The sequence below is a fragment of the Solea solea genome, chromosome 6 (assembly GCF_958295425.1).
Source record: "Solea solea chromosome 6, fSolSol10.1, whole genome shotgun sequence".
Classification (NCBI taxonomy): domain Eukaryota; kingdom Metazoa; phylum Chordata; class Actinopteri; order Pleuronectiformes; family Soleidae; genus Solea; species Solea solea.
Genome location: NC_081139.1, coordinates 32,003,915 through 32,018,587, shown reverse-complemented (window position 1 = coordinate 32,018,587; position 14,673 = coordinate 32,003,915). Strand labels below are relative to the sequence as shown.

Below are 14,673 nucleotides of genomic sequence, written 5' to 3'. Positions count from 1 at the left end.
CGGCTCAGAGGTGCACTTAGATCACCTGGGGGTGGAGGTGAGCAGCAGCAGCCTTTGTTATGCGCACTTCAGAAACACGGCACCACAACAAGTAACTTGTGCGCCAAGATCTTGAGTTGGCCCCAGACACTGGTGGGCCATCGCTTCTCGGCCTTTTGGCTAAGATCAAGTGTAGTATCTGTTCTTATCAGTTTAATATCTGATATGTCCTCTATATGGGGATTAAATATTAAATGCATTTTTGAGCATTGGGCGGTGAAACCTTGGGCTTGCTCTCTTCACTCCTTGCATTGACCTGGTATTGCAGTGCCACCAGGAACGGTGCACCGTTCTCTTTTTTTCTGTGAAAACCAAAGCAAGGCTGAAACTGGAAGGACATTAACGTGTGCCCGTGCGTCAACGTAATTGCAAGCCCACGTTTCTTGTAAGGAAGCAGCAGTGTAAAAGCTTACAGCACCTGGTATTCCCAGGCGGTCTCCCATCCAAGTACTAACCAGGCCCGACCCTGCTTAGCTTCCGAGATCAGACGAGATCGGGCGTGCTCAGGGTGGTGTGGCCGTAAGCCGACGGGCAGGTGACACAGACTCCTTTTATAGACCAGGCAAGGCCCCCTGCTCGTGGAGGGGCTCAAAAGGCAGCCTTCGGAACACACTGCACTTGAGCCTTTATCGCCACTACCTGCTACACTCTATTCCAGTATTAGGAAGCTACACCGAGATGGGTAAGCTGCTGTTGGTGCCGTCAGGTGCAGTTGTTGCTGAATCGATAGGAAATGACAGCCAGGTATGCCAGTGAAAAGGTCGAGTGTTTCCTCTCCAATGTGTGCCGGAGGTTGAAGTTGAACACAGCACAGCATTAACGAGCACCTGAGTCAAGGCATTGGACTCTGGGACTATCCATTTCCTGCACCATCAGCCAAAGAGCTGTGTCTGGGAACAGCCACCCAGTGCTGGGCAAGTACACCTCATACTTACCTGGCAGGGGAGATACCATGATCAAGAAGGTGGTTCACCCAGGGCGAGGCTCAGCCATTGCACTCTGGTTGTGCTGACCCCTGCAAATTCCCCAAACGTGGGAATCTTGACTGCATAATTTTTGCTAGTGGGGTACTGCGTCCGCGCTCTCCCCCGATGACGTAGTTGTAAGCAAAGGTCAGCCGCCCAAGGTTCCGCCTTGTGTGCCCATCTCCAGGCTTCTCACGTGCTCGCAGAGCGACATCCCCAGTCTTTCCAAGTTGCTGGGAATGGGATGGTTGTGGGTGTTGTCTTTTAGCTCTAAGGAAATGTCATGCTCCCTTTCCCGGCTCTTTGTAGGTAGAACTGGATTGTTGGAGATGGATCCATGGCCATCATGCCAAGGGTTAATACTTTGGCGCTTGCTCCGTCCACTCCTGTACATTGACCTGATATTGAAGCGATGCCAGGAGCAGCTCACCATTTCAGAAGCCCGGAGGAGTTGGGAAACGGCCCGGCAGTTTGTACTGCTCGGTGTGACACAGAGCTGCTTTGCTCATGCACTCACATCTACCACTAAACCTTGGAGGTGTCCCCCGTGAGCGAGGAATGTGCCACAGCCTCAGCGGTTGATAGAAAACTGCAGCACACAACCAACGGTAAGAATGCGCTTCCAAACATGCAGTCAAATGTGGGCGGTTGATTGGCCGGCAAACCAAAAACGTTGAAGAAAGGCTGTCCCAAGGTGGCCGGCCGGGCCGACCGAGACTGTGGTGACTCTGGCGGATAGACTCCTTGGCTGCTCTCAAGGAGAGGGGCTATGTTGACTCTGGTTTTTCTTCAAAATGCTCAAGTCTTTCGCCTTTTACTAAAGACTTCCGTGGAGAGGAACGTCCAAGAGTTTAAGTTATTTTTGGTGGGCTTTGCTGTATGGCTGCGCCCTTTGATTGTGTCAAATGTCAAGCAGCTGTCCGTCACGGCTCAGAGGTGCACTTAGATCACCTGGGGGTGGAGGTGAGCAGCAGCAGCCTTTGTTATGCGCACTTCAGAAACACGGCACCACAACAAGTAACTTGTGCGCCAAGATCTTGAGTTGGCCCCAGACACTGGTGGGCCATCGCTTCTCGGCCTTTTGGCTAAGATCAAGTGTAGTATCTGTTCTTATCAGTTTAATATCTGATATGTCCTCTATATGGGGATTAAATATTAAATGCATTTTTGAGCATTGGGCGGTGAAACCTTGGGCTTGCTCTCTTCACTCCTTGCATTGACCTGGTATTGCAGTGCCACCAGGAACGGTGCACCGTTCTCTTTTTTTCTGTGAAAACCAAAGCAAGGCTGAAACTGGAAGGACATTAACGTGTGCCCGTGCGTCAACGTAATTGCAAGCCCACGTTTCTTGTAAGGAAGCAGCAGTGTAAAAGCTTACAGCACCTGGTATTCCCAGGCGGTCTCCCATCCAAGTACTAACCAGGCCCGACCCTGCTTAGCTTCCGAGATCAGACGAGATCGGGCGTGCTCAGGGTGGTGTGGCCGTAAGCCGACGGGCAGGTGACACAGACTCCTTTTATAGACCAGGCAAGGCCCCCTGCTCGTGGAGGGGCTCAAAAGGCAGCCTTCGGAACACACTGCACTTGAGCCTTTATCGCCACTACCTGCTACACTCTATTCCAGTATTAGGAAGCTACACCGAGATGGGTAAGCTGCTGTTGGTGCCGTCAGGTGCAGTTGTTGCTGAATCGATAGGAAATGACAGCCAGGTATGCCAGTGAAAAGGTCGAGTGTTTCCTCTCCAATGTGTGCCGGAGGTTGAAGTTGAACACAGCACAGCATTAACGAGCACCTGAGTCAAGGCATTGGACTCTGGGACTATCCATTTCCTGCACCATCAGCCAAAGAGCTGTGTCTGGGAACAGCCACCCAGTGCTGGGCAAGTACACCTCATACTTACCTGGCAGGGGAGATACCATGATCAAGAAGGTGGTTCACCCAGGGCGAGGCTCAGCCATTGCACTCTGGTTGTGCTGACCCCTGCAAATTCCCCAAACGTGGGAATCTTGACTGCATAATTTTTGCTAGTGGGGTACTGCGTCCGCGCTCTCCCCCGATGACGTAGTTGTAAGCAAAGGTCAGCCGCCCAAGGTTCCGCCTTGTGTGCCCATCTCCAGGCTTCTCACGTGCTCGCAGAGCGACATCCCCAGTCTTTCCAAGTTGCTGGGAATGGGATGGTTGTGGGTGTTGTCTTTTAGCTCTAAGGAAATGTCATGCTCCCTTTCCCGGCTCTTTGTAGGTAGAACTGGATTGTTGGAGATGGATCCATGGCCATCATGCCAAGGGTTAATACTTTGGCGCTTGCTCCGTCCACTCCTGTACATTGACCTGATATTGAAGCGATGCCAGGAGCAGCTCACCATTTCAGAAGCCCGGAGGAGTTGGGAAACGGCCCGGCAGTTTGTACTGCTCGGTGTGACACAGAGCTGCTTTGCTCATGCACTCACATCTACCACTAAACCTTGGAGGTGTCCCCCGTGAGCGAGGAATGTGCCACAGCCTCAGCGGTTGATAGAAAACTGCAGCACACAACCAACGGTAAGAATGCGCTTCCAAACATGCAGTCAAATGTGGGCGGTTGATTGGCCGGCAAACCAAAAACGTTGAAGAAAGGCTGTCCCAAGGTGGCCGGCCGGGCCGACCGAGACTGTGGTGACTCTGGCGGATAGACTCCTTGGCTGCTCTCAAGGAGAGGGGCTATGTTGACTCTGGTTTTTCTTCAAAATGCTCAAGTCTTTCGCCTTTTACTAAAGACTTCCGTGGAGAGGAACGTCCAAGAGTTTAAGTTATTTTTGGTGGGCTTTGCTGTATGGCTGCGCCCTTTGATTGTGTCAAATGTCAAGCAGCTGTCCGTCACGGCTCAGAGGTGCACTTAGATCACCTGGGGGTGGAGGTGAGCAGCAGCAGCCTTTGTTATGCGCACTTCAGAAACACGGCACCACAACAAGTAACTTGTGCGCCAAGATCTTGAGTTGGCCCCAGACACTGGTGGGCCATCGCTTCTCGGCCTTTTGGCTAAGATCAAGTGTAGTATCTGTTCTTATCAGTTTAATATCTGATATGTCCTCTATATGGGGATTAAATATTAAATGCATTTTTGAGCATTGGGCGGTGAAACCTTGGGCTTGCTCTCTTCACTCCTTGCATTGACCTGGTATTGCAGTGCCACCAGGAACGGTGCACCGTTCTCTTTTTTTCTGTGAAAACCAAAGCAAGGCTGAAACTGGAAGGACATTAACGTGTGCCCGTGCGTCAACGTAATTGCAAGCCCACGTTTCTTGTAAGGAAGCAGCAGTGTAAAAGCTTACAGCACCTGGTATTCCCAGGCGGTCTCCCATCCAAGTACTAACCAGGCCCGACCCTGCTTAGCTTCCGAGATCAGACGAGATCGGGCGTGCTCAGGGTGGTGTGGCCGTAAGCCGACGGGCAGGTGACACAGACTCCTTTTATAGACCAGGCAAGGCCCCCTGCTCGTGGAGGGGCTCAAAAGGCAGCCTTCGGAACACACTGCACTTGAGCCTTTATCGCCACTACCTGCTACACTCTATTCCAGTATTAGGAAGCTACACCGAGATGGGTAAGCTGCTGTTGGTGCCGTCAGGTGCAGTTGTTGCTGAATCGATAGGAAATGACAGCCAGGTATGCCAGTGAAAAGGTCGAGTGTTTCCTCTCCAATGTGTGCCGGAGGTTGAAGTTGAACACAGCACAGCATTAACGAGCACCTGAGTCAAGGCATTGGACTCTGGGACTATCCATTTCCTGCACCATCAGCCAAAGAGCTGTGTCTGGGAACAGCCACCCAGTGCTGGGCAAGTACACCTCATACTTACCTGGCAGGGGAGATACCATGATCAAGAAGGTGGTTCACCCAGGGCGAGGCTCAGCCATTGCACTCTGGTTGTGCTGACCCCTGCAAATTCCCCAAACGTGGGAATCTTGACTGCATAATTTTTGCTAGTGGGGTACTGCGTCCGCGCTCTCCCCCGATGACGTAGTTGTAAGCAAAGGTCAGCCGCCCAAGGTTCCGCCTTGTGTGCCCATCTCCAGGCTTCTCACGTGCTCGCAGAGCGACATCCCCAGTCTTTCCAAGTTGCTGGGAATGGGATGGTTGTGGGTGTTGTCTTTTAGCTCTAAGGAAATGTCATGCTCCCTTTCCCGGCTCTTTGTAGGTAGAACTGGATTGTTGGAGATGGATCCATGGCCATCATGCCAAGGGTTAATACTTTGGCGCTTGCTCCGTCCACTCCTGTACATTGACCTGATATTGAAGCGATGCCAGGAGCAGCTCACCATTTCAGAAGCCCGGAGGAGTTGGGAAACGGCCCGGCAGTTTGTACTGCTCGGTGTGACACAGAGCTGCTTTGCTCATGCACTCACATCTACCACTAAACCTTGGAGGTGTCCCCCGTGAGCGAGGAATGTGCCACAGCCTCAGCGGTTGATAGAAAACTGCAGCACACAACCAACGGTAAGAATGCGCTTCCAAACATGCAGTCAAATGTGGGCGGTTGATTGGCCGGCAAACCAAAAACGTTGAAGAAAGGCTGTCCCAAGGTGGCCGGCCGGGCCGACCGAGACTGTGGTGACTCTGGCGGATAGACTCCTTGGCTGCTCTCAAGGAGAGGGGCTATGTTGACTCTGGTTTTTCTTCAAAATGCTCAAGTCTTTCGCCTTTTACTAAAGACTTCCGTGGAGAGGAACGTCCAAGAGTTTAAGTTATTTTTGGTGGGCTTTGCTGTATGGCTGCGCCCTTTGAGTGTGTCAAATGTCAAGCAGCTGTCCGTCACGGCTCAGAGGTGCACTTAGATCACCTGGGGGTGGAGGTGAGCAGCAGCAGCCTTTGTTATGCGCACTTCAGAAACACGGCACCACAACAAGTAACTTGTGCGCCAAGATCTTGAGTTGGCCCCAGACACTGGTGGGCCATCGCTTCTCGGCCTTTTGGCTAAGATCAAGTGTAGTATCTGTTCTTATCAGTTTAATATCTGATATGTCCTCTATATGGGGATTAAATATTAAATGCATTTTTGAGCATTGGGCGGTGAAACCTTGGGCTTGCTCTCTTCACTCCTTGCATTGACCTGGTATTGCAGTGCCACCAGGAACGGTGCACCGTTCTCTTTTTTTCTGTGAAAACCAAAGCAAGGCTGAAACTGGAAGGACATTAACGTGTGCCCGTGCGTCAACGTAATTGCAAGCCCACGTTTCTTGTAAGGAAGCAGCAGTGTAAAAGCTTACAGCACCTGGTATTCCCAGGCGGTCTCCCATCCAAGTACTAACCAGGCCCGACCCTGCTTAGCTTCCGAGATCAGACGAGATCGGGCGTGCTCAGGGTGGTGTGGCCGTAAGCCGACGGGCAGGTGACACAGACTCCTTTTATAGACCAGGCAAGGCCCCCTGCTCGTGGAGGGGCTCAAAAGGCAGCCTTCGGAACACACTGCACTTGAGCCTTTATCGCCACTACCTGCTACACTCTATTCCAGTATTAGGAAGCTACACCGAGATGGGTAAGCTGCTGTTGGTGCCGTCAGGTGCAGTTGTTGCTGAATCGATAGGAAATGACAGCCAGGTATGCCAGTGAAAAGGTCGAGTGTTTCCTCTCCAATGTGTGCCGGAGGTTGAAGTTGAACACAGCACAGCATTAACGAGCACCTGAGTCAAGGCATTGGACTCTGGGACTATCCATTTCCTGCACCATCAGCCAAAGAGCTGTGTCTGGGAACAGCCACCCAGTGCTGGGCAAGTACACCTCATACTTACCTGGCAGGGGAGATACCATGATCAAGAAGGTGGTTCACCCAGGGCGAGGCTCAGCCATTGCACTCTGGTTGTGCTGACCCCTGCAAATTCCCCAAACGTGGGAATCTTGACTGCATAATTTTTGCTAGTGGGGTACTGCGTCCGCGCTCTCCCCCGATGACGTAGTTGTAAGCAAAGGTCAGCCGCCCAAGGTTCCGCCTTGTGTGCCCATCTCCAGGCTTCTCACGTGCTCGCAGAGCGACATCCCCAGTCTTTCCAAGTTGCTGGGAATGGGATGGTTGTGGGTGTTGTCTTTTAGCTCTAAGGAAATGTCATGCTCCCTTTCCCGGCTCTTTGTAGGTAGAACTGGATTGTTGGAGATGGATCCATGGCCATCATGCCAAGGGTTAATACTTTGGCGCTTGCTCCGTCCACTCCTGTACATTGACCTGATATTGAAGCGATGCCAGGAGCAGCTCACCATTTCAGAAGCCCGGAGGAGTTGGGAAACGGCCCGGCAGTTTGTACTGCTCGGTGTGACACAGAGCTGCTTTGCTCATGCACTCACATCTACCACTAAACCTTGGAGGTGTCCCCCGTGAGCGAGGAATGTGCCACAGCCTCAGCGGTTGATAGAAAACTGCAGCACACAACCAACGGTAAGAATGCGCTTCCAAACATGCAGTCAAATGTGGGCGGTTGATTGGCCGGCAAACCAAAAACGTTGAAGAAAGGCTGTCCCAAGGTGGCCGGCCGGGCCGACCGAGACTGTGGTGACTCTGGCGGATAGACTCCTTGGCTGCTCTCAAGGAGAGGGGCTATGTTGACTCTGGTTTTTCTTCAAAATGCTCAAGTCTTTCGCCTTTTACTAAAGACTTCCGTGGAGAGGAACGTCCAAGAGTTTAAGTTATTTTTGGTGGGCTTTGCTGTATGGCTGCGCCCTTTGATTGTGTCAAATGTCAAGCAGCTGTCCGTCACGGCTCAGAGGTGCACTTAGATCACCTGGGGGTGGAGGTGAGCAGCAGCAGCCTTTGTTATGCGCACTTCAGAAACACGGCACCACAACAAGTAACTTGTGCGCCAAGATCTTGAGTTGGCCCCAGACACTGGTGGGCCATCGCTTCTCGGCCTTTTGGCTAAGATCAAGTGTAGTATCTGTTCTTATCAGTTTAATATCTGATATGTCCTCTATATGGGGATTAAATATTAAATGCATTTTTGAGCATTGGGCGGTGAAACCTTGGGCTTGCTCTCTTCACTCCTTGCATTGACCTGGTATTGCAGTGCCACCAGGAACGGTGCACCGTTCTCTTTTTTTCTGTGAAAACCAAAGCAAGGCTGAAACTGGAAGGACATTAACGTGTGCCCGTGCGTCAACGTAATTGCAAGCCCACGTTTCTTGTAAGGAAGCAGCAGTGTAAAAGCGTGCTGCAGTCTAAAAGCGTGCTGCAGTGTAAAAGCGTGCTGCAGTGTAAAAGCTTACAGCACCTGGTATTCCCAGGCGGTCTCCCATCCAAGTACTAACCAGGCCCGACCCTGCTTAGCTTCCGAGATCAGACGAGATCGGGCGTGCTCAGGGTGGTGTGGCCGTAAGCCGACGGGCAGGTGACACAGACTCCTTTTATAGACCAGGCAAGGCCCCCTGCTCGTGGAGGGGCTCAAAAGGCAGCCTTCCGAACACACTGCACTTGAGCCTTTATCGCCACTACCTGCTACACTCTATTCCAGTATTAGGAAGCTACACCGAGATGGGTAAGCTGCTGTTGGTGCCGTCAGGTGCAGTTGTTGCTGAATCGATAGGAAATGACAGCCAGGTATGCCAGTGAAAAGGTCGAGTGTTTCCTCTCCAATGTGTGCCGGAGGTTGAAGTTGAACACAGCACAGCATTAACGAGCACCTGAGTCAAGGCATTGGACTCTGGGACTATCCATTTCCTGCACCATCAGCCAAAGAGCTGTGTCTGGGAACAGCCACCCAGTGCTGGGCAAGTACACCTCATACTTACCTGGCAGGGGAGATACCATGATCAAGAAGGTGGTTCACCCAGGGCGAGGCTCAGCCATTGCACTCTGGTTGTGCTGACCCCTGCAAATTCCCCAAACGTGGGAATCTTGACTGCATAATTTTTGCTAGTGGGGTACTGCGTCCGCGCTCTCCCCCGATGACGTAGTTGTAAGCAAAGGTCAGCCGCCCAAGGTTCCGCCTTGTGTGCCCATCTCCAGGCTTCTCACGTGCTCGCAGAGCGACATCCCCAGTCTTTCCAAGTTGCTGGGAATGGGATGGTTGTGGGTGTTGTCTTTTAGCTCTAAGGAAATGTCATGCTCCCTTTCCCGGCTCTTTGTAGGTAGAACTGGATTGTTGGAGATGGATCCATGGCCATCATGCCAAGGGTTAATACTTTGGCGCTTGCTCCGTCCACTCCTGTACATTGACCTGATATTGAAGCGATGCCAGGAGCAGCTCACCATTTCAGAAGCCCGGAGGAGTTGGGAAACGGCCCGGCAGTTTGTACTGCTCGGTGTGACACAGAGCTGCTTTGCTCATGCACTCACATCTACCACTAAACCTTGGAGGTGTCCCCCGTGAGCGAGGAATGTGCCACAGCCTCAGCGGTTGATAGAAAACTGCAGCACACAACCAACGGTAAGAATGCGCTTCCAAACATGCAGTCAAATGTGGGCGGTTGATTGGCCGGCAAACCAAAAACGTTGAAGAAAGGCTGTCCCAAGGTGGCCGGCCGGGCCGACCGAGACTGTGGTGACTCTGGCGGATAGACTCCTTGGCTGCTCTCAAGGAGAGGGGCTATGTTGACTCTGGTTTTTCTTCAAAATGCTCAAGTCTTTCGCCTTTTACTAAAGACTTCCGTGGAGAGGAACGTCCAAGAGTTTAAGTTATTTTTGGTGGGCTTTGCTGTATGGCTGCGCCCTTTGAGTGTGTCAAATGTCAAGCAGCTGTCCGTCACGGCTCAGAGGTGCACTTAGATCACCTGGGGGTGGAGGTGAGCAGCAGCAGCCTTTGTTATGCGCACTTCAGAAACACGGCACCACAACAAGTAACTTGTGCGCCAAGATCTTGAGTTGGCCCCAGACACTGGTGGGCCATCGCTTCTCGGCCTTTTGGCTAAGATCAAGTGTAGTATCTGTTCTTATCAGTTTAATATCTGATATGTCCTCTATATGGGGATTAAATATTAAATGCATTTTTGAGCATTGGGCGGTGAAACCTTGGGCTTGCTCTCTTCACTCCTTGCATTGACCTGGTATTGCAGTGCCACCAGGAACGGTGCACCGTTCTCTTTTTTTCTGTGAAAACCAAAGCAAGGCTGAAACTGGAAGGACATTAACGTGTGCCCGTGCGTCAACGTAATTGCAAGCCCACGTTTCTTGTAAGGAAGCAGCAGTGTAAAAGCGTGCTGCAGTCTAAAAGCGTGCTGCAGTCTAAAAGCGTGCTGCAGTGTAAAAGCTTACAGCACCTGGTATTCCCAGGCGGTCTCCCATCCAAGTACTAACCAGGCCCGACCCTGCTTAGCTTCCGAGATCAGACGAGATCGGGCGTGCTCAGGGTGGTGTGGCCGTAAGCCGACGGGCAGGTGACACAGACTCCTTTTATAGACCAGGCAAGGCCCCCTGCTCGTGGAGGGGCTCAAAAGGCAGCCTTCGGAACACACTGCACTTGAGCCTTTATCGCCACTACCTGCTACACTCTATTCCAGTATTAGGAAGCTACACCGAGATGGGTAAGCTGCTGTTGGTGCCGTCAGGTGCAGTTGTTGCTGAATCGATAGGAAATGACAGCCAGGTATGCCAGTGAAAAGGTCGAGTGTTTCCTCTCCAATGTGTGCCGGAGGTTGAAGTTGAACACAGCACAGCATTAACGAGCACCTGAGTCAAGGCATTGGACTCTGGGACTATCCATTTCCTGCACCATCAGCCAAAGAGCTGTGTCTGGGAACAGCCACCCAGTGCTGGGCAAGTACACCTCATACTTACCTGGCAGGGGAGATACCATGATCAAGAAGGTGGTTCACCCAGGGCGAGGCTCAGCCATTGCACTCTGGTTGTGCTGACCCCTGCAAATTCCCCAAACGTGGGAATCTTGACTGCATAATTTTTGCTAGCGGGGTACTGCGTCCGCGCTCTCCCCCGATGACGTAGTTGTAAGCAAAGGTCAGCCGCCCAAGGTTCCGCCTTGTGTGCCCATCTCCAGGCTTCTCACGTGCTCGCAGAGCGACATCCCCAGTCTTTCCAAGTTGCTGGGAATGGGATGGTTGTGGGTGTTGTCTTTTAGCTCTAAGGAAATGTCATGCTCCCTTTCCCGGCTCTTTGTAGGTAGAACTGGATTGTTGGAGATGGATCCATGGCCATCATGCCAAGGGTTAATACTTTGGCGCTTGCTCCGTCCACTCCTGTACATTGACCTGATATTGAAGCGATGCCAGGAGCAGCTCACCATTTCAGAAGCCCGGAGGAGTTGGGAAACGGCCCGGCAGTTTGTACTGCTCGGTGTGACACAGAGCTGCTTTGCTCATGCACTCACATCTACCACTAAACCTTGGAGGTGTCCCCCGTGAGCGAGGAATGTGCCACAGCCTCAGCGGTTGATAGAAAACTGCAGCACACAACCAACGGTAAGAATGCGCTTCCAAACATGCAGTCAAATGTGGGCGGTTGATTGGCCGGCAAACCAAAAACGTTGAAGAAAGGCTGTCCCAAGGTGGCCGGCCGGGCCGACCGAGACTGTGGTGACTCTGGCGGATAGACTCCTTGGCTGCTCTCAAGGAGAGGGGCTATGTTGACTCTGGTTTTTCTTCAAAATGCTCAAGTCTTTCGCCTTTTACTAAAGACTTCCGTGGAGAGGAACGTCCAAGAGTTTAAGTTATTTTTGGTGGGCTTTGCTGTATGGCTGCGCCCTTTGATTGTGTCAAATGTCAAGCAGCTGTCCGTCACGGCTCAGAGGTGCACTTAGATCACCTGGGGGTGGAGGTGAGCAGCAGCAGCCTTTGTTATGCGCACTTCAGAAACACGGCACCACAACAAGTAACTTGTGCGCCAAGATCTTGAGTTGGCCCCAGACACTGGTGGGCCATCGCTTCTCGGCCTTTTGGCTAAGATCAAGTGTAGTATCTGTTCTTATCAGTTTAATATCTGATATGTCCTCTATATGGGGATTAAATATTAAATGCATTTTTGAGCATTGGGCGGTGAAACCTTGGGCTTGCTCTCTTCACTCCTTGCATTGACCTGGTATTGCAGTGCCACCAGGAACGGTGCACCGTTCTCTTTTTTTCTGTGAAAACCAAAGCAAGGCTGAAACTGGAAGGACATTAACGTGTGCCCGTGCGTCAACGTAATTGCAAGCCCACGTTTCTTGTAAGGAAGCAGCAGTGTAAAAGCGTGCTGCAGTCTAAAAGCGTGCTGCAGTCTAAAAGCGTGCTGCAGTGTAAAAGCTTACAGCACCTGGTATTCCCAGGCGGTCTCCCATCCAAGTACTAACCAGGCCCGACCCTGCTTAGCTTCCGAGATCAGACGAGATCGGGCGTGCTCAGGGTGGTGTGGCCGTAAGCCGACGGGCAGGTGACACAGACTCCTTTTATAGACCAGGCAAGGCCCCCTGCTCGTGGAGGGGCTCAAAAGGCAGCCTTCGGAACACACTGCACTTGAGCCTTTATCGCCACTACCTGCTACACTCTATTCCAGTATTAGGAAGCTACACCGAGATGGGTAAGCTGCTGTTGGTGCCGTCAGGTGCAGTTGTTGCTGAATCGATAGGAAATGACAGCCAGGTATGCCAGTGAAAAGGTCGAGTGTTTCCTCTCCAATGTGTGCCGGAGGTTGAAGTTGAACACAGCACAGCATTAACGAGCACCTGAGTCAAGGCATTGGACTCTGGGACTATCCATTTCCTGCACCATCAGCCAAAGAGCTGTGTCTGGGAACAGCCACCCAGTGCTGGGCAAGTACACCTCATACTTACCTGGCAGGGGAGATACCATGATCAAGAAGGTGGTTCACCCAGGGCGAGGCTCAGCCATTGCACTCTGGTTGTGCTGACCCCTGCAAATTCCCCAAACGTGGGAATCTTGACTGCATAATTTTTGCTAGCGGGGTACTGCGTCCGCGCTCTCCCCCGATGACGTAGTTGTAAGCAAAGGTCAGCCGCCCAAGGTTCCGCCTTGTGTGCCCATCTCCAGGCTTCTCACGTGCTCGCAGAGCGACATCCCCAGTCTTTCCAAGTTGCTGGGAATGGGATGGTTGTGGGTGTTGTCTTTTAGCTCTAAGGAAATGTCATGCTCCCTTTCCCGGCTCTTTGTAGGTAGAACTGGATTGTTGGAGATGGATCCATGGCCATCATGCCAAGGGTTAATACTTTGGCGCTTGCTCCGTCCACTCCTGTACATTGACCTGATATTGAAGCGATGCCAGGAGCAGCTCACCATTTCAGAAGCCCGGAGGAGTTGGGAAACGGCCCGGCAGTTTGTACTGCTCGGTGTGACACAGAGCTGCTTTGCTCATGCACTCACATCTACCACTAAACCTTGGAGGTGTCCCCCGTGAGCGAGGAATGTGCCACAGCCTCAGCGGTTGATAGAAAACTGCAGCACACAACCAACGGTAAGAATGCGCTTCCAAACATGCAGTCAAATGTGGGCGGTTGATTGGCCGGCAAACCAAAAACGTTGAAGAAAGGCTGTCCCAAGGTGGCCGGCCGGGCCGACCGAGCCGGCCACCTTGGGATCACCTGGGGGTGGAGGTGAGCAGCAGCAGCCTTTGTTATGCGCACTTCAGAAACACGGCACCACAACAAGTAACTTGTGCGCCAAGATCTTGAGTTGGCCCCAGACACTGGTGGGCCATCGCTTCTCGGCCTTTTGGCTAAGATCAAGTGTAGTATCTGTTCTTATCAGTTTAATATCTGATATGTCCTCTATATGGGGATTAAATATTAAATGCATTTTTGAGCATTGGGCGGTGAAACCTTGGGCTTGCTCTCTTCACTCCTTGCATTGACCTGGTATTGCAGTGCCACCAGGAACGGTGCACCGTTCTCTTTTTTTCTGTGAAAACCAAAGCAAGGCTGAAACTGGAAGGACATTAACGTGTGCCCGTGCGTCAACGTAATTGCAAGCCCACGTTTCTTGTAAGGAAGCAGCAGTGTAAAAGCGTGCTGCAGTGTAAAAGCTTACAGCACCTGGTATTCCCAGGCGGTCTCCCATCCAAGTACTAACCAGGCCCGACCCTGCTTAGCTTCCGAGATCAGACGAGATCGGGCGTGCTCAGGGTGGTGTGGCCGTAAGCCGACGGGCAGGTGACACAGACTCCTTTTATAGACCAGGCAAGGCCCCCTGCTCGTGGAGGGGCTCAAAAGGCAGCCTTCCGAACACACTGCACTTGAGCCTTTATCGCCACTACCTGCTACACTCTATTCCAGTATTAGGAAGCTACACCGAGATGGGTAAGCTGCTGTTGGTGCCGTCAGGTGCAGTTGTTGCTGAATCGATAGGAAATGACAGCCAGGTATGCCAGTGAAAAGGTCGAGTGTTTCCTCTCCAATGTGTGCTGGAGGTTGAAGTTGAACACAGCACAGCATTAACGAGCACCTGAGTCAAGGCATTGGACTCTGGGACTATCCATTTCCTGCACCATCAGCCAAAGAGCTGTGTCTGGGAACAGCCACCCAGTGCTGGGCAAGTACACCTCATACTTACCTGGCAGGGGAGATACCATGATCAAGAAGGTGGTTCACCCAGGGCGAGGCTCAGCCATTGCACTCTGGTTGTGCTGACCCCTGCAAATTCCCCAAACGTGGGAATCTTGACTGCATAATTTTTGCTAGCGGGGTACTGCGTCCGCGCTCTCCCCCGATGACGTAGTTGTAAGCAAAGGTCAGCCGCCCAAGGTTCCGCCTTGTGTGCCCATCTCCAGGCTTCTCA

General features: G+C 52.1%; 30 non-coding genes across 30 annotated transcripts; 22 read left to right on the top strand and 8 right to left on the bottom strand.

Moving 5' to 3' along the window:
• The first annotated feature begins 139 nt into the window (after window positions 1-139).
• LOC131461757 (U2 spliceosomal RNA) lies at window positions 140-332 on the top strand. Its single transcript, XR_009240670.1, has one exon. It is a non-coding gene; the product is annotated as a U2 spliceosomal RNA (small nuclear RNA).
• A 113-nt stretch (window positions 333-445) lies between these two features.
• Window positions 446-564, bottom strand: LOC131461567 (5S ribosomal RNA). The gene has a single exon (XR_009240498.1). It is a non-coding gene; the product is annotated as a 5S ribosomal RNA (ribosomal RNA).
• Window positions 565-966: 402 nt separating this feature from the next.
• On the top strand, window positions 967-1,130 carry LOC131461653 (U1 spliceosomal RNA). Its single transcript, XR_009240570.1, has one exon. It is a non-coding gene; the product is annotated as a U1 spliceosomal RNA (small nuclear RNA).
• A 647-nt stretch (window positions 1,131-1,777) lies between these two features.
• LOC131461881 (U5 spliceosomal RNA) lies at window positions 1,778-1,890 on the top strand. The gene has a single exon (XR_009240788.1). It is a non-coding gene; the product is annotated as a U5 spliceosomal RNA (small nuclear RNA).
• Window positions 1,891-2,069: 179 nt separating this feature from the next.
• On the top strand, window positions 2,070-2,262 carry LOC131461756 (U2 spliceosomal RNA). Its single transcript, XR_009240669.1, has one exon. It is a non-coding gene; the product is annotated as a U2 spliceosomal RNA (small nuclear RNA).
• Window positions 2,263-2,375: 113 nt separating this feature from the next.
• On the bottom strand, window positions 2,376-2,494 carry LOC131461566 (5S ribosomal RNA). The gene has a single exon (XR_009240497.1). It is a non-coding gene; the product is annotated as a 5S ribosomal RNA (ribosomal RNA).
• A 402-nt stretch (window positions 2,495-2,896) lies between these two features.
• LOC131461652 (U1 spliceosomal RNA) lies at window positions 2,897-3,060 on the top strand. The gene has a single exon (XR_009240569.1). It is a non-coding gene; the product is annotated as a U1 spliceosomal RNA (small nuclear RNA).
• A 647-nt stretch (window positions 3,061-3,707) lies between these two features.
• LOC131461880 (U5 spliceosomal RNA) lies at window positions 3,708-3,820 on the top strand. Its single transcript, XR_009240787.1, has one exon. It is a non-coding gene; the product is annotated as a U5 spliceosomal RNA (small nuclear RNA).
• Window positions 3,821-3,999: 179 nt separating this feature from the next.
• Window positions 4,000-4,192, top strand: LOC131461755 (U2 spliceosomal RNA). The gene has a single exon (XR_009240668.1). It is a non-coding gene; the product is annotated as a U2 spliceosomal RNA (small nuclear RNA).
• A 113-nt stretch (window positions 4,193-4,305) lies between these two features.
• Window positions 4,306-4,424, bottom strand: LOC131461564 (5S ribosomal RNA). Its single transcript, XR_009240495.1, has one exon. It is a non-coding gene; the product is annotated as a 5S ribosomal RNA (ribosomal RNA).
• A 402-nt stretch (window positions 4,425-4,826) lies between these two features.
• On the top strand, window positions 4,827-4,990 carry LOC131461651 (U1 spliceosomal RNA). The gene has a single exon (XR_009240568.1). It is a non-coding gene; the product is annotated as a U1 spliceosomal RNA (small nuclear RNA).
• Window positions 4,991-5,637: 647 nt separating this feature from the next.
• Window positions 5,638-5,750, top strand: LOC131461878 (U5 spliceosomal RNA). Its single transcript, XR_009240786.1, has one exon. It is a non-coding gene; the product is annotated as a U5 spliceosomal RNA (small nuclear RNA).
• A 179-nt stretch (window positions 5,751-5,929) lies between these two features.
• Window positions 5,930-6,122, top strand: LOC131461754 (U2 spliceosomal RNA). The gene has a single exon (XR_009240667.1). It is a non-coding gene; the product is annotated as a U2 spliceosomal RNA (small nuclear RNA).
• Window positions 6,123-6,235: 113 nt separating this feature from the next.
• On the bottom strand, window positions 6,236-6,354 carry LOC131461563 (5S ribosomal RNA). Its single transcript, XR_009240494.1, has one exon. It is a non-coding gene; the product is annotated as a 5S ribosomal RNA (ribosomal RNA).
• Window positions 6,355-6,756: 402 nt separating this feature from the next.
• LOC131461650 (U1 spliceosomal RNA) lies at window positions 6,757-6,920 on the top strand. Its single transcript, XR_009240567.1, has one exon. It is a non-coding gene; the product is annotated as a U1 spliceosomal RNA (small nuclear RNA).
• Window positions 6,921-7,567: 647 nt separating this feature from the next.
• Window positions 7,568-7,680, top strand: LOC131461877 (U5 spliceosomal RNA). The gene has a single exon (XR_009240785.1). It is a non-coding gene; the product is annotated as a U5 spliceosomal RNA (small nuclear RNA).
• Window positions 7,681-7,859: 179 nt separating this feature from the next.
• LOC131461753 (U2 spliceosomal RNA) lies at window positions 7,860-8,052 on the top strand. Its single transcript, XR_009240666.1, has one exon. It is a non-coding gene; the product is annotated as a U2 spliceosomal RNA (small nuclear RNA).
• A 167-nt stretch (window positions 8,053-8,219) lies between these two features.
• LOC131461562 (5S ribosomal RNA) lies at window positions 8,220-8,338 on the bottom strand. Its single transcript, XR_009240493.1, has one exon. It is a non-coding gene; the product is annotated as a 5S ribosomal RNA (ribosomal RNA).
• Window positions 8,339-8,740: 402 nt separating this feature from the next.
• Window positions 8,741-8,904, top strand: LOC131461649 (U1 spliceosomal RNA). Its single transcript, XR_009240566.1, has one exon. It is a non-coding gene; the product is annotated as a U1 spliceosomal RNA (small nuclear RNA).
• A 647-nt stretch (window positions 8,905-9,551) lies between these two features.
• LOC131461876 (U5 spliceosomal RNA) lies at window positions 9,552-9,664 on the top strand. Its single transcript, XR_009240784.1, has one exon. It is a non-coding gene; the product is annotated as a U5 spliceosomal RNA (small nuclear RNA).
• A 179-nt stretch (window positions 9,665-9,843) lies between these two features.
• LOC131461752 (U2 spliceosomal RNA) lies at window positions 9,844-10,036 on the top strand. Its single transcript, XR_009240665.1, has one exon. It is a non-coding gene; the product is annotated as a U2 spliceosomal RNA (small nuclear RNA).
• A 167-nt stretch (window positions 10,037-10,203) lies between these two features.
• LOC131461561 (5S ribosomal RNA) lies at window positions 10,204-10,322 on the bottom strand. The gene has a single exon (XR_009240492.1). It is a non-coding gene; the product is annotated as a 5S ribosomal RNA (ribosomal RNA).
• A 402-nt stretch (window positions 10,323-10,724) lies between these two features.
• Window positions 10,725-10,888, top strand: LOC131461679 (U1 spliceosomal RNA). The gene has a single exon (XR_009240594.1). It is a non-coding gene; the product is annotated as a U1 spliceosomal RNA (small nuclear RNA).
• Window positions 10,889-11,535: 647 nt separating this feature from the next.
• Window positions 11,536-11,648, top strand: LOC131461875 (U5 spliceosomal RNA). The gene has a single exon (XR_009240783.1). It is a non-coding gene; the product is annotated as a U5 spliceosomal RNA (small nuclear RNA).
• Window positions 11,649-11,827: 179 nt separating this feature from the next.
• LOC131461751 (U2 spliceosomal RNA) lies at window positions 11,828-12,020 on the top strand. The gene has a single exon (XR_009240664.1). It is a non-coding gene; the product is annotated as a U2 spliceosomal RNA (small nuclear RNA).
• Window positions 12,021-12,187: 167 nt separating this feature from the next.
• LOC131461560 (5S ribosomal RNA) lies at window positions 12,188-12,306 on the bottom strand. Its single transcript, XR_009240491.1, has one exon. It is a non-coding gene; the product is annotated as a 5S ribosomal RNA (ribosomal RNA).
• Window positions 12,307-12,708: 402 nt separating this feature from the next.
• On the top strand, window positions 12,709-12,872 carry LOC131461678 (U1 spliceosomal RNA). Its single transcript, XR_009240593.1, has one exon. It is a non-coding gene; the product is annotated as a U1 spliceosomal RNA (small nuclear RNA).
• Window positions 12,873-13,595: 723 nt separating this feature from the next.
• LOC131461750 (U2 spliceosomal RNA) lies at window positions 13,596-13,788 on the top strand. Its single transcript, XR_009240663.1, has one exon. It is a non-coding gene; the product is annotated as a U2 spliceosomal RNA (small nuclear RNA).
• A 131-nt stretch (window positions 13,789-13,919) lies between these two features.
• Window positions 13,920-14,038, bottom strand: LOC131461945 (5S ribosomal RNA). The gene has a single exon (XR_009240848.1). It is a non-coding gene; the product is annotated as a 5S ribosomal RNA (ribosomal RNA).
• A 402-nt stretch (window positions 14,039-14,440) lies between these two features.
• Window positions 14,441-14,604, top strand: LOC131461677 (U1 spliceosomal RNA). Its single transcript, XR_009240592.1, has one exon. It is a non-coding gene; the product is annotated as a U1 spliceosomal RNA (small nuclear RNA).
• The last annotated feature ends 69 nt before the right edge of the window (window positions 14,605-14,673 follow it).